This window comes from Cibotium barometz, chromosome 60, assembly GCF_041138505.1.
Source record: "Cibotium barometz isolate CiBa-2024 chromosome 60, ASM4113850v1, whole genome shotgun sequence".
NCBI lineage: Eukaryota > Viridiplantae > Streptophyta > Polypodiopsida > Cyatheales > Cibotiaceae > Cibotium > Cibotium barometz.
Window position 1 is genome coordinate 22,996,261 of NC_141105.1, and position 15,822 is coordinate 23,012,082.

Below are 15,822 nucleotides of genomic sequence, written 5' to 3' on the forward strand. Positions count from 1 at the left end.
TTGAAGAGCGTTCTAGCCTGTCTGTGTGTGGATGCCAAGGGTGATCTCCTGCTGCAAGCGGTCACGAGTCTCGCAACATTCATCATCGTACCAACCATTCTGTGGGGCCGTATGGCGAGGAGGGGTAGAAAGAGGGGGGGTATACGGGAAAGCATATGCTGCTGAACCATGTAATACATCTGCCAACTCTTTCGTAAGCTCATCAAGTGAACTACTCCGGTCAAGAGCGAACAGACCATCATATACTGCACTGCCATATACACTAGAGGTCTCCCGAGTAAAGTGATGACTAGAGGGTGGTGTGCCTCTAACATATCCACGTCACAGAAAATGTCAAATATGCATGGTGTCTTGGGTATCTGGTATGACTAGAGGGTGGTGTGCCTCTAACATATCCACGTCACAGAGAATGTCAAATATGCATGGTCTGCTGCTATCCCAATGGGTTTGCCCGAAATGGAGAGATCTTGTATATCATGTATCAAGGTAGGTGAGCCCATCAGGTAATCCACTGTACTAGCTCCTCCCTTTTTGTTCCAGCATGTGAGAGCATCTGAACCTGGCCAACGGGATAGGCCATTATAGATAACTAGCCCATGTGCACTCCCCAAAGCTAGGAAGTGTCTCCCATATTCTCTCACCTCTCCTGTTTCCTATGCAGATCTCTACATCCCTATCTCATCCGCTGCTAGCTCGCGGTACATGGGCTCATCCGTAGCATATAGAGCTGATTGTTCTCGGCCTGTTCGTGCATTAAAATCCCCCATTAGTAGTACATCTCCCAAGCTCGCATATCTCATGATGTCCTCGTACAGCGGCATATATGGTGATTCTCCTGGCGTAGCGTATCTGGAATGTGCTGGTGGGAAGTAGCATACTGCAATGTAAATGTCCCGAGGTCTATTTGTGCTCACTTTGATCCACATGTAGCGTGCGTCTGCACCTCTATGCATCACATGTACTGCCTCCTGTAAGTCCTCCCTTAACAGTACTGCTACCCCCCCACTTCCTCTGGTCCCCCTTGCTATGCGTGGTTGGGGTCGACATACTGATTCCCATCTATACCCAGGAACCTCCGGTAATTTACTCCCTGCACATTGGTGTGTCTCTGTATACATGGCAATATCACGGTCTTTGAAAGTGTCCTGGAAGTACCCTACATCTACCCGTAGGGCTCCGTTGTAGTTCCATGCCAATAACTTCAAGGTCCCATAGGCCGCGCCCGTCAGGATGACCGGCGCTCCCGGATGAATACTTGCCCATCTCTATATATGGCCCACTTCCCCTCCTTACGTGCTTCAAACACTCGAGGCATGTTCTCCTTCCGGTTTGCTACCTGGGCCAGCACAAGATCCTCATCTAGATAAATTTTATCTCCCTTAAGCGTAGCCCTCTTGGCAAGAAAGGCCGCCTTCTTATCCATATCTGCAAATTTCAATATCAATGCTCGTGCTCTAGTGGCATCCTTTCCCACTGTCCAGGCCTATGCTATAGGAATCTCTGTGGCTCCTATCTTTGTACTCAGTGTCTTAGCATCTTCTTGAGGAGTACCTTTCTCCCCCCACCCTGTAACTCGAACATGTAGGGCTCTAGCTCGCCATTTAGCCTATTCTTCGAGGGTTGCATTCATCACCTCCACTTTATTGTCAGGCATTCCCTTGTGCTTTTTTACCATATCAATCCACTTAGCATTTTCTTCCACCTCCGCCTTGGTGTGCTGTGCAACCTTGGCGAAGGTTTTTATCTCCTTCTCCACCTGTATTTTTAGTTCTTTTATTTCCTCCTGCATTTGAGGTGCTGCAGCCACGCCTTGTCCCTCATTTCGATGGTCTAACTTTTCCTTGCATGCATTCAGCTCTGCCCTTAATTCCACGATCATTTTGTCTTTCTCTGCAATCACTGCATGCGTTTCCTCTTGCAATTCTTTTCTGATTTCAGCCTGCATGAAAGTTTGTGCAACCTGCAGTTCCGCCCGTACTTGGGCTTGCATCTCGCCCTTCATCTTTGCATACATGTCTGCATACCTTTCAGCCAAACAGGCATGTGTTTCTTGCTGCATTTCTTGCTTAACTTCCTCACGCAGGAGGCGTATCTCTGTCCTGACCAATCTGTGTATCTCATCATACATTGCTTCATCAATTCTCTTGGATGTCTTCCCCAGTCGTTTTGAACCCGGGGAGAGTGTCCATTCCCTACCTTTTCTCACATAAAACTTCTTAACAGAAGGGGACTTTACCGGTGTATGAAATGCAGCATCGGCGGCTCCTCCGAGTTCGGCGACAATCTCCTCTTCGTCCATGTTGTTCAGCGAGCTGTCCATGTTGGACTGAAGGGGTCCCCTTTCTAGTATTGATTCTGGTCCTCAGTTGGTGGCCCCCATAAGTGGCCAGCTGCAAGTGGGGAGGCAAGTACCTGCAACAAGAGGAGGCGCAGGTTTGGCAGCGAAGAGAGAGGAAGGGGCACAGGTTCTAAGCGAAGGGAAGAGAGGGCGCAGGTTCTAAACGAATGCTGGTTCGAAGTGAGGCAAAGAGAGGCGATGCTACAATCCAAGGGGGGGGGGCGCAGGTTCGAAGGGGAGGGTAGGTTCAAAAAGCGAAGGCAAGTTCGAAGGGGTTGGGCGCAGGTTCGAAGGCAGGTTTGAATAGAGAGAGAGAAGCGAGAGAGAAAATGAAATGAAATGTTATATTAACGTCTTCAAAAGGAGAAAATGAAATGATATATTAACATCCTCAAAAGGCCAAAATGACCTAGCTGGAGTGGTAATCATCTTGGGAGCTCTAGCATGGGTTTCTGCCGGATGGCCTCAGTATCTGCCATAGTGAGATGTCTGGTCAGACGAGCCCGATGCCTCGCAATGATGCTCTGAATCCTCCGGTGTAGGCACCGTCTCCGATGTGAGGATCCGCGTACCCTCGGGTGTCTGGAGAGAGAGAGAAATGAAATGAAATGAAATGATATATTAACGTCTCTAAGAGGCCATAGTGGCCTATTAGACCAAAACTGAGAGTACATCTGAAGTTGGTGTCTCATCAAAGAGAACAACTAAATGAGACTAAAAAGTACAATAAACTTATTGTCCTACAGTTATAAGAACAGAACTGTAAGACTCCGAGATGATACTGAGTAGAAAATACTGGAAAATACTAAAAAATGTATATCATGTAGATCCATGTATGCTGATCAGTTGAAGTGTTGCCCTCTCCTTAGATCAAGTATCTCCGCCATGGGGCTGTCTAGAATGGAGAGGTCGTAGAAGCGAGGTAGGCGCCTCCGATGCCGAGCAATAATGGCTCTGATCTGGCGATGGTGGTGAGGATGCTATGGTCGGGATTCTGGTGGGCGTGGCCGACAAGCACGACATAAGATAACTGCTCTATCAGTGGTGACTCCCTGGGAGCGTGGTCGGTGCCCTGGTGGCCCAATGGAGGAGGTATCAGGAGGTGTGTGGGCTGGGTTGCTAGTGCCGGTGCCGGTGCCGAAGAAATCTGTCAGGGTCCTCTGTCTAGGTACATCATGGCTCAGCCTCTTGTCTACCAAGAGGGTCTCTCTGTGTCTCCTGAGCTCAAGTAGAAGCAATCCAAGGCATCTCTGATCCTCAAACTCCATGACCCTGCGTAACGGCCCAAAACCCTCTCGGAAGAGGCAGTGATATATCCCTCGGATCTCATAATAGACTGTACATCGGCAAATGTAGTGTTCCTCTGTCTCTACCTCCTGGTAGCATAGATGACAAATGCGGTCATCCATGATCTGATGCACATATCGCCCTGTCTCAATCCGCAGCTGGTGTGATGAGGTCCGGATCTGTCCAATGGCACAACGTATCCCATGTGATAGGTGTACATCCATGTACGCCGGGCGGGTGATAAAATCATCCGGTGAGAGGTGTAGAAAACGGCTCTTGTAATGAGCCATTTTCATGCCCAAGGTCTCAAGAGGGCTAGTCCATGTCTTCTCTGTGTGCACTCTGATGATATCCATCCTGATCACGCGGTTTTGCTCTGAGCGGGTGAGATCCAAAAATGGACAATCCAGACTGTACTGAAAGGGTGGTAGTGCCTCTATCTGCAAACCATGTAGGTCAAACCATGATCTCATCTGAGCGTACCAACAATGAGTATCTCCATCCTCTGCCAACTGTATGGATGAGGTCAATGCCAATCGGGAGTACCTCTGCTGAGGGAGCTCCCATAGCCGCTGTAAAAAGGTAACTGCCTGGAATAGGGCCTCGGTTACTACTGGTGGGCACCTAGCTCAGCCCGAACAATCTCGTGTGGTACTGATGATTTGCTCCGAATCATGCAGGCAATCATCATAATCAGAGATCTCTCCATTTGCCTCCATCCCTCATTTGTCCCTCTCTGAGATCTGTCATGTATACTGGGCCCCCAAATTGGAGCTCCGTACAGGAGGGTGGTGTGACAAGCGTATCAAATAGCCACAATTTGGTGCGTGGCTCCTGAAACTGTATGTGTGCACACTGCCTCTCAAGTGCCCCCAAGGCTGCATGCCCTCGAGCTAATCGAGCTGCTGCCTCCTCCTTCAGGGAGAAACGCGGTCCTGTGAAAGTAACTCCCAAGTAGACATATGACTTGACGTACTCTACCGGCTCCCCTCGAAAAGTGAATTGAGGCTCTAATCTCGTCATCCATGCCTGTGTGGTGTTAAACACCATAACCTTGGTTTTCCCAAGGTTCACTGTCAGATCTCTATCCGCACAGAAAGCCTGGTAATGCATCCAGGTGTCTCTAAAATCCTTCCGGAGAGTCTCAGATTAGAACAATATCATCAACATATAACAAAATGGGTATCAACACCCCTGCCAGGCATGCCCCTGGGCCTCCCAATCTGTCTACATAATCAGAGACCGCATCAATGTACAGTCCAAAAAGGGTGGGTGATAGCGGGCATCCTTGCTTCACCCCTATCATGCTGGTCACCCTATCAGATAGTCCGCCTGGAGCTCGGACTCTACCTGTCACAGACTCATACAAAGCATATATCCCCCACTGCATATCCTCGGGTACCTCAATGTCATGCAATCTGTGCATAAGCCTGGCACGTGGTACGGTATCGAAGGCTTTGCGGAAGTTCACAAAGCACCAGTATATCCTTCTCTTCTGTGCCCTGCCCTCTTCAATAAGTGCCCGAAGTGTCAGTATGTGATCCAAGGTAGTAAATCCTCTCCTGAAGCCAGCCTGTCCATGTGCTCGATGACCATGTCTCTACCCATCGGCTCAGCTCCGACTCCAATATAGAGCCATATAATTTGGCCAAGTAATGACCAATCATGATCGTCCTGTAGTTGCCTCGTACCATGGGGTCCCCACTCTTAAAGAGTGGTACAATGATATGCTCTGTCCAGCTTGTCGGGAAACCCTCACAAATGGCACGATTAAACACATGTACGATGAGCGGAGCCAAAGTGTCTCGTGCATATGAGAAGTGCTCTCCAACTAGCCCATCATGATCATGTGCCTTTCCATTCTGTAACCTGTCTATCGCATCTAGCACCATCCGCATAGTAAAAAAGGTGCTGCTAGGCGGTCTAGCTCCCAGTGGAGGGGGGGTGGGGGGCTGTCCTGGTGCATCATATAGCTCCTAGCATAAGTATGCCATGCCTCAAGTGCAGTAATCAGAGTACTAGGCTGTCTCTCCTGAACATCTTCCATGCCCTCTTGCTGTCCTTCCCCAAGAAGAGTTGGTAGATCTCCTCCTCTAGCTTAGCCAGATAGGCTCGTTTCTTCCTCCGCTCAAGGAAAGATCATCCTGGCCTGTCTATGCGTGTGAGACCCAATGGCAATCTCACGTTGTAGCTGTGCTCGTGTCTCACGACCCTCATCATCATACCAACTGTTCTGTGGGGCAGTGCTGCGGGGGTGGGTGGAAGGGATCATAGTGCAGGGAAACGCATATGAGGCGGATGCATGTAGAACACCCGCCAATCCTCTCGTGATCTCGTCCAAAGGGCTATGCGGGTCTAAAGCGAAAAAGCCATCAGATACTGCATCCCGATAAACCCCAACTGTCTCACGTGTAAACTAATATCTCGAGTACCTAGGTAGATGAGTGGCTGGTCCATCTCTCGGGGATCTACCTACTAGTGTGAAACTCAGGTATGCATGATCGGCTGCTATGCCAATGGGCCTACTGGAAATCGTGAAACCCCGCACATCAGGTATGCAGATGATATTGTTCTTATTTCTGATTCACCAGAGGGGCTGCAGAGGCATTTGGATGCATTACGGGCCTTTTGTGAGGATCGGGACCTCACTGTGAACCTTGGAAAGACCAAGGTCATGATCTTTAACACCTCCTCACAATGGATAAGTAGATTTGCAGTACAGTTTACATACAGTGGAGAGGATACCTTGGGATCACTTTTGCTGGACCTCAGTTCTCGATGCGCAAGGCGGCCGAAGCTAGATTGATGAGAGGATATGCAGCCCTTGGCTTGCTAGAGGCAATGCTCACAGATACAGTTTCAGGAGCCGAGGACAAAGCTTTGGCTATTTGATACTCTAGTTACACCTGCACTACTATATGGTGCCCCCGTCTGGGGTCCTAGCTTATACCACAGGAGGAGACAGAGTAGAGACCCGGCCGAGACAAATGCAGAGGAGGTATATGATGGGTGGAAGCCGATGGAGAGGCCCCTACTGGTGATGATCTCACGCATGATTAGGAGTAAGCCATCAGTGCCACATGAGATTGTGCGGGTAGAGATGGGGGCTGCAGGCTGCACCGATAGTGATAGAGGCTCTATTCCAGACAGCGACATACTGGCACAAGCTATGGGAGCTTCCACTAGATAGATACCCCCGGCTAGCCCTGGAGTCCTCAAGACAGCTGACACTTCAGGGAGATACAGAGTGCTGGTATGCACAGGTAGGCACTTGGTTTGGCATGCATGGTATGCACATGGAGGCGATCCCCCCGTTCCAATACAGCATGGAGGTCTCGTCATTTTCTCTCAGCCGCATAGAGCTAAACAGGGTTATCAGGAAGAACATTGTCATACTGGATACTCAGAGGACATGGAGTTCACCTAGTCGTCCACTAGGGACGAAGATGGCCTTCTATAGAGATCACCTCCTATGCCTGACAGAGGATGGTTTCATCATCCTCCCACGCTACATGGACACACACCTATCTTTTGGGGTGAGATGTGCGATCGGCCAGATCCGCACCTCGTCCCACCAGCTAAGAGTGTAGACTACCAGATATGGGCCCAGGGTGGCCGCACCAGAGGACAAGATATGCCAGCTCTGTCACACAGAGCCCGAGACAAAGGATCATTACATATGCCGATGCCCTGTATACTATGAGATTCAGGGGAGGTTCCACTTCCAAGCTGGGTTCGTAACACTTTCCAGGATCATGGACTTCTCGGATCAGAAATGCCTAGGACTTTTTCTTCTAGAGCTCCGTTAGACAGAGGGAGTCCTTAGTGAGATCTAGATCAACTTTACTTGCTTGAGGACCAGCACAGAGAGCTCTCACCGACTTCTTCCATACCAGCACTCTGAGGGCTAATGCAGGAGCTCAACCGACAGGTGTGACTCTCGACAGAGCCACAAAGTTATGCAGAGCTCGACGCCCTAGACCCCATGGCCCTCGCCCATGGCCATGCCACCACCCATCATACCCAGACCACAGGCTAGTGCAGGAGCTCAACCGACAGGTGTGACTCTCGACAGAGCCACAAAGTTATGCAGAGCTCGACGCCCTAGACCCCATGGCCCTCGCCCATGGCCATGCCACCACAGGAGGATCCGGGCCATCATCTCCCATCATCGGAGAACCTTCTCGCACCAGCTCAGTTTTACCACCTTGAGCACCATGTCACATTGGCCCATGAGGGATGTATTAGGGTGATATGATAGCTCTCTGCTCATATATCTAGATCAGATTTTATAGTTCTAGATTTTTGTTATCTTTCCTTATTACTATTTTGTACCCAGGATGATGTACTACTTAGGCTATATCATCGGTTCCAATGGGATTCGATTGGACCCCTCAAAGGTTCAAGAGATCTTGAATTGAGACATCCCTTTGACCGCCCAAGAGATCCGTACTTTCGTCGGTCTTTGTCAAGCCTACAGCACCCATGTTCACCAATTTTCCAACCTTGCAGCACCTCTCACCGACTTGCTCAAGGGGGTGAAGACTCGCAAACAAAAAGTCTCAGTCACAGGCAAGGCGCTTGATGCATTCCATGCACTCCAAAAAGCTGCCTCAGAAGCGCCTGTTTTGAAGTTAGCATCTTGGGATGAACCTTTTGAGATCATTACCGATGCAAGCAATGTAGCCATAGGTGCAGTTCTCCAGCAAGACAATAGACCTGTGGCCTACTACAATAGAAAATTGGATGTCGCCGAAAAGAATTATTCGGTTTATGACAAAGAGCTTTTGGGTGTGATCACAGCGCTCAAACATTGGAAGCTTTTCCTTTATGGACAGGTCTTCACAGTCAAAACAGACCACCAAGCACTTAAGTGGCTTCAAACCATGCCAAGTGTCCAGTGGAGTGATCGGCAAGCCAGGTGGAGTCAACTCTTCCAACAATTTGGAGGGATGATCAAGTACATCCCTGGTAAGCATAGCCCGGTCGCCAAGTGTCCAGTGGAGTGATCGGCAAGCCAGGTGGAGTCAACTCTTCCAACAATTTGGAGGGATGATCAAGTACATCCCTGGTAAGCATAGCCCGGTCGCAAATACTCTTAGTCGAAAGACTGGCATCCAAGCATTGCAGGAGTCTACCATTCTCAAAATCACGAGGAAGGACTTAGATAGCATGAAAGACCAGTATGTTGACTTCTCTCAGTTTGGTACTCAGTACAATTTGGCCCTCACTTCTGAGCCTGGCCATTATTCAGTACAGAACGGTTGGTTGTTCTTCAAGGCCTCTATGTCATTCAGGAAAAGCGAGCAGCTCTTCTTCATGATGCCCATGACTCCTTAGTTGGAGAACATAGAGGTATCAACGGTACCCTCGAGAAATTAGAACGGTCTTTTTATTGGCCAAAAATGAGGCATGATGTATATTCACATGTTCAAGGTTGCAAGATTTGACAAAAAGTTAAGGTTCCATGTACAAAAAAGGGTGGGTTACTTCAACCTTTGCCTATCCCCGTCAGACCGTTCATCGACATATCTATGGACTTTACAGGGCCTCTCCCAACATCCACAGGATCCTGGAACACTCAGTGTTTTACTATTGTGGATCGCTTCAGTAAGTTCTACATGCTCATTCCATACAAGCATACGGCCACAGCTGAGGACGTAGCCCGTCTTTTTCTCAAACATTGGTATCCCATTTGTGGTTTGCCTAGCACCATCACCTCAGACAGAGATTCCAAGTTTACCTCACATTTTTGGAGGGCATTATTCGAAAACTTTGGAACTAAGTTAAAGTTGTCTAGTGCATTCCTTCACCTGACAGACGGCGAGACAAAAATCTATAAACAGTTGGCCTTTGATGTTCTCAAGTCATATTGTCATGACCAGCAATCCAAATGGAAACATTATCTTCCATTGGTCCAAGCCATCTTGAACGATACTCATTCATCCAGTATCGGACGGACTCCGTATGAAGCAGCCTTTGGTCGCCGTTTCTCTTCTCTTTTGACGAGATTGGTGTCTCCATCTCTTGAGGCTAATAAAACAACGGAAGCATTTTCCAAAATCATTGAGTCAGTTAAGGACCGCTTGACCAAAGCACAGGAAGCTTATAGCAGACAGGCAAATAAGTCTACACGAGATGTCCACTTCAAGGAAGGGGATTGGGTCTATCTGCACATCATGAAACAGAGATTAAAACAAGTTTAACTCGTCATGGAATACTAAGAACATAAAAACATGGGAGCAACATCAGCTCCGAGTAGATGGTATACCACTCTCCAAAATGTCAAGCATGGGGTTGACGAGTATGGCCGAGAGGTCCCCCTCAGCTATTTCACGTGGAAAGGTAGCTTGATGGCGGTGGAGCATGTCCTAGATCTGGAGCTGATGAGGTGATCGTGGCTAACGGGGGGGTCGAGGGCGTCGGGCATGCTAGAGTGCAGAGGCTCGGTCTGAGGTAACTCCTCTCGGGCGAGGTAGGTCCAAAGCAACTCGTGGAGGGTCCACAAGATCCACTATGTCGGTTTCCTTCACCTCTTGGGTTCGGAAGAAACTGGTGATGGTTGGCTGCCGAATTGACAGATCACTCTGATACCAATGTCATGTCACCATAGCCCATAGTCACAAGAAGCGGGAAACGGGAACAGAAATGGCACCCCCTCGGAAACGGAAACGGCACATATACTTGATAAATTAAATTACAGAATCAAAAACTAGTAATTACAAACTCAACAACGAGACTTTCTCAAATTTGCATAAAGGACGGACACCTCAAGATCAAGTCAATTTCTTGTTGAATTTAGAATAGAAAGTACAATGCGAATACATCAGCCACGTTTGGAACTCATGAGTAGACTCAAACTTGCGAGAGATGCACATCATCTGAGCCCAGATCATCATAATCTAGGAAGTCGATGGAGCCGCAATCCCCTGCTTCGTCCAAACTAGCTATTGGGGTAGCCGGTAAACTGCCTTTGAACCTTTATCATCCTCCTTTGACCAATGCTTCCAAGATTGGGGTTTCTCATTATGCTCCAGAAGACACAAATTGGCGCTCACAAAAATTAGATCATTGGTCTTTGGAGTGCCAAGCCGGTTTCGCTTCTTTGAAGCGATATGGCTAAATGAGCTCCATAGTTGCTCCAAACAAGTTGTGTGCAAACCGCAAGTACAGAACAAACAAGTACAATAGGAACTTGTGTACAAGTACAAAACAAACAAGAAAACATGCTTATATGCTGATGGAACCTACAACATGTTTTCTGCCAACGTTACATTTTTGCAACGTTCGGAAATCAGCATGTTGGAACTTGGGGGCAACGACAAGTTTTTTGTTTCCAGCGCACCACGTCATTTGAATTTTTTTCTTCCGTTTTTTTTCCAACGTTAATACGCACACTTGGGCGGACAGTCTCTCATATTTCTTAGCGCACTTTTTTAATGCGGGGCAGTGGGCGCACGTATTTTTGACGGGCTTTATCAATACCGGGCAGTGGGGCCATTTTTTTTAATCACGCAAGGATAACAACGTTTTTTTGTTTGGTTATTTTGCCACATGGCGGAGACCTCACCTGAAAACGATGTGCTAGGTGACCGTTTTCGCCGTTTCTTGTGAGGCGCCCACGTATGATGCATGATGCGTTTCCACAGTTTCGCGACTGTTTCCAGCACCGTCGGTGGGGGAAATGGCGTTTCCCCGTTTCAAGGGGCCGTTTCCCCCCGTTTCCTGTGACTATGCCATAGCCTCCACCATAGCACAAGAGAACAAGGAGCTCTAGTCACCACCCAGCCATAGAGAGGAGTGTGAATAACAGTTAACTCCACACTCCCAAGCACTTATAGGGCCAGCCTGCCCATAAGCCTGCTCGGCCGCCCAAGTGCTCCGACTTGGGTACCCTCACCCCTAGACCCCGGATGTACCCAGTCATCCGCACTCCGATAGTTTGGGCTCCGTATCCGGTCAAGCTCCCCACGCACCGTTATAGGCTATGTGACACAAGCATATGCTGATGACTCTTTTTTCTTCCCATCAAATACTCCAAGAGATTTGATAGTGATTATGGATGTTTTGCAATTGTTTGGGCAGCCGGCTGAAAATCAACTTTAGAAAGTCGAAATTGCTACCACTAAAACGAGCTAATTGGCATAGTATACTCTGGCTAGGAAATATACTACCTTGAGGCCAAATCACTAGACATTTGGGATACTCTTTGGGTTGGAACATATCTTTCAAAGAAGTAGTTGCATGGGTGCTCACAAAAGTTAAACAAAAGGTTGATTATTGGCACTTGTCTACATGGCCTTTGCATGTTAGGCTGCAAGTAGTACAATCCATCATAATGGCTTACTTACAGTTCTTTTTGCCGTTGTTGATTTGGGACACTCAGCTAGCAAGACATGGGGATATGTTGGGTACGACATGATGATTGGCTACTAAAGAACAGCCAACCAAGTTATATTACGCAGTTTTCCTCTTTATGGACTAATAGCGGCAAGGATATACAAATTACTGCTTCCATAGCCACGGATAAAGAAACATGCGGATTGCATGTGGCATATGAACAAGTCCTTAGGCTAGTGGAAAGGTAATTTGGGAAAGATATGGCAAGGCAAATTGCCTTTCAAACAGAAAGTTTTTTCATGAAGATGCCTCACGAGAACGCTCCCAGTAGGAAAACATTTGGCAAAGCGGAAAATTGCGACCCCAAATTGTTTGCAATACCATCATCACATGAAGAGTACTTATCATTTTCTATGGACATGCACTGACACAAGGGGTTTTTTGAATCGTCTATTTTCAGATATGCAAACAAGATTCCCTGGGATATCATTTGGAAAAATGTTTTGGATGTTTGGAAGATATCCTTCCAAACTACAAGAATATGCACTTTGGACGAGATATTTGGCTACATGGACAATATGGCTAGATCATAATTATGAGGTGTTTGCACAACCTCGGATCGACAAGTATAAATACTTCCGTTGATATGGCTAGATCATAATTATGAGGTGTTTGCACAACCTCGGATTGACAAGTATAAATACTTCCGTTGATCATTACATCAGTCATTGCATGATAGTTTTGAGTTGCAACAGAGTGATCGTCGGTAGAATTATGAAGTGTTTTTCCACTATTTTTAGATGTACTTTGATGAGAGCCTCACACTTTGAGGGTTCTCGAATATAAAATAAAATAGTAGTTTCACTAATAAAAAAGCATGTGTATATATCTATGTGTGTGTGTGTGTTCTCGACAACAACTTCAGGAAATTCTTATGGATGTTTGGACTCCTTTTTTTGCCTTTGCCAAATTACACAGTTTTCCTTTCCTAGACAAGATACTGAGCTTTGTGGACGATCTATCATGCACCAAAACAGTTGATTTTCTGCCATGAGGAGATCATATGCTTCGCTTTTTTCAGGAGGTCTCTTTGCCTTTCACTCCAAGATTCTTTTGACTTTCCTTTCAATAGTTGGAGGTGTTTTCCCACTATTTCTGGTATCAGAGTAGTAGTTGTCCCACATTGGGACAGCTATGAATGTACTATACAATCCTTAATGAAGGTGTTGTTTCACAAAAAAAAAAAAGTGTGTGTAGGTATATGTATAGATATGTCTAGATATATACGTATGTATATATGTGTATGTGTATGTGTATGTGTATGTGTGTGTGTATGCGTGTGTGTATGTGTATGTGTATATGTGCATGTGCATGTGCATGTGTGTGTGTGTGTGTGTGTGTGTGTGTGTAACATGTGTATATATGTGCGTGTGTGTAGATATATATGCATACATAGACACATTTTTAAAAAACAGATGGTTGAGTATGTGGCTTGTGTTTGGTATTATTACAGACTGCCTTGGTGAAGAAAATTTCTAACCATTGCACCAGCAACTTGACAGATTAAATGGAGAATTAAAACGATACGAACTTGAGTGTTACAGCTGTTGCAACCCACTTCATATTTGACTGTAACTGTAATTAAATAATTTTCTAGGATTGTTGTAAAGCATACCTGGGAAGCGAATAGGCAATTGGGCAGCTATAGGCGAGCTTCCTTTTCTGCCGAAAAAAGAAAACTAGTAAATTATGCTGTGGGAAAGACGATGAAAAGAGGAGGGGTGGGTGTGGGTGTGAAAGAGAGAGAGAGAGAGAGAGAGATCCACTCCCGTAAGGCTTGTCCCCGGCTGCTGCCGGCTTACTAATGATTGATTTTAATATGCTTATTTTATTTAATGATAAGGACATTGATCCCATGGTTTTTTTTTGGGTCTCCTATTTATTGAACTTGAAAAGTTACACTGATTCATACAAACTCAAATATATATATGTGCCCTCAATTTGTTTACATTAATCAATTGTTTTAAGGGAAAAGCAACTTTAGGATTGAAAAATAAGGTATGAGGTGATGGAAAACCTTAGAAGGTGTTTTTTTCCCTTTGTTTTTCGTTTGTGGCGATCAGGTTTTGCAGTTCTAGAGGCTCGAAGGAGAGCTTTAGATGCCTTAGTCCTTGCATTTTCAAGCCCTCCCTTGCTCCTGCACCACGCACACACACACACACAGAGAGATACATTGCATCAGGGGAGGGGAGAGAGAGAGACGGCCGTTCGTAACATAAAATGTAGTTTTTTTGTGCTTTGCGATCAGTTTTGTGCTCTATTGAAACAAAGCAACATCTAGATTATCCTAGAATTAGCCTAACTTAGTCTTGGATTAATGTTGGATTAGCCTAGCTTAGGGAGATTAGCCTAGGTTTAAAGAGAGGAAAGAGTAGTTTCTCATATTCAAGTGATTAGCCCCAATTATCGATTATTTTGGTATATACATGACCAACCTTTTCGCACTACGATTAATATTGTCCATGGGCATGGTCTCTTAGCCTTGGGCCCATTATTACATACTTTATTACAAACCATCCCCACCCAAGAGGTTTCATCCTCGAAACCATTGATATGTACAACCACAATGGAGTATATGTTAATGGACTCATGTGTCAAACTTCAAGCTCATGCTGACACCATGTATGAGAGGCCAAAATTGTATATATATGGCTACAAACTACTCCAAATCTCTTCCAAACATGCCATAACATCCACTCCATAATGACACATGAGCCTCATGAAGCTCTTGTACGAATGCATCCAATAGCAAAGGGTAGAGGGCTGTCCCAACAACAAGTGAATTTATAGGAATTTCTAGCAAGCTAATTCTTTGTTCTTGACCCTTGTTGGACTTCCTAAATGCATCCAACAGCCCTTCAAACCCTTCCAATGTAACCCACACGGAGATGCCCCGATGGCATGTAGCAGTGGTAGATGCCCATGACATGGTTCATGGTGAGTCTGTTAACCTGGCGATTCATCCGGAAGATGTGGTGACCAGACAAAACGAAGTGGAATCAATAGAGGTTACCCACACGAGCCGAACAAAATCTAAATATGCAATTAAAGTTGCTCAGAATCTTGGTGGATATGGTAGGGATCTTGCGAAGTAGAAAGCTCTATGTGATATGCATTCCATAGAGTCATGGTCATCAGATACATGGAAGTGGGAGAAGGACAGAGATGTCCAGGCCACTTCCTTGAATGTTGATTCCCTTGAGCCCCCATATTCTCATGTTCAGGGATGATCTAGTTTCTTGTAAATGAGAAGGTTCTCATCAAATGTGCATTTCTTGCATAAGCACAAGAGGTGTTTGATACAGTGTTAGTCCAAGAGGCAGTCTTCTAGAATGCCTGGATCTATGAATATGCTGATAAAGGGCTCAGTAATAAGCAAGCATTGGATTGATTCGAACAAGAGCAATGTGCCATGATGGCGGAAGGAAGAGCAAAAGACAAAGACACCCTGAAGGGAGATTTCCCGAATGCTATGGATGCCTTGGAGCAACATGATAGGGCTGAATTGCCTGTATGCAATCTTAAACTTGTTGAGGAGCAGAAAGCTCTTTTTGGGATCGAAGATGATGCCGATCTAGATGAACAAAGATGGCTGGACAGCCACATGACACCTAAGACAAAACTCAAGGAGCAACATGTTTGCCTCATACAAAGGAGCAAGATGCATACATGATGGATGCTCTTATGAATGAGCACTATGTTTGCTTTGAGGATGCTCGGATGGATGAGCAGGACACGGGGTGCAACATGCACTCATGGATGAGAAAGAGGGTGCAGCAATGGATTAGCTGTGTGGC

General features: G+C 46.4%; 1 protein-coding gene across 1 annotated transcript in view; it reads right to left on the reverse strand.

The window, feature by feature from the left end:
- LOC147605138 (LEC14B protein-like) overlaps positions 1–13,847 on the reverse strand; it is a 178,967-nt gene extending 165,120 nt beyond the window's left edge. Inside the window, exon 1 of the mRNA XM_086794431.1 lies at positions 13,641–13,847. The gene's annotated coding sequence lies outside the window, so the exon portion shown is untranslated. The remainder of the gene's footprint in view (positions 1–13,640) is intronic.
- Positions 13,848–15,822: the final 1,975 nt, after the last annotated feature.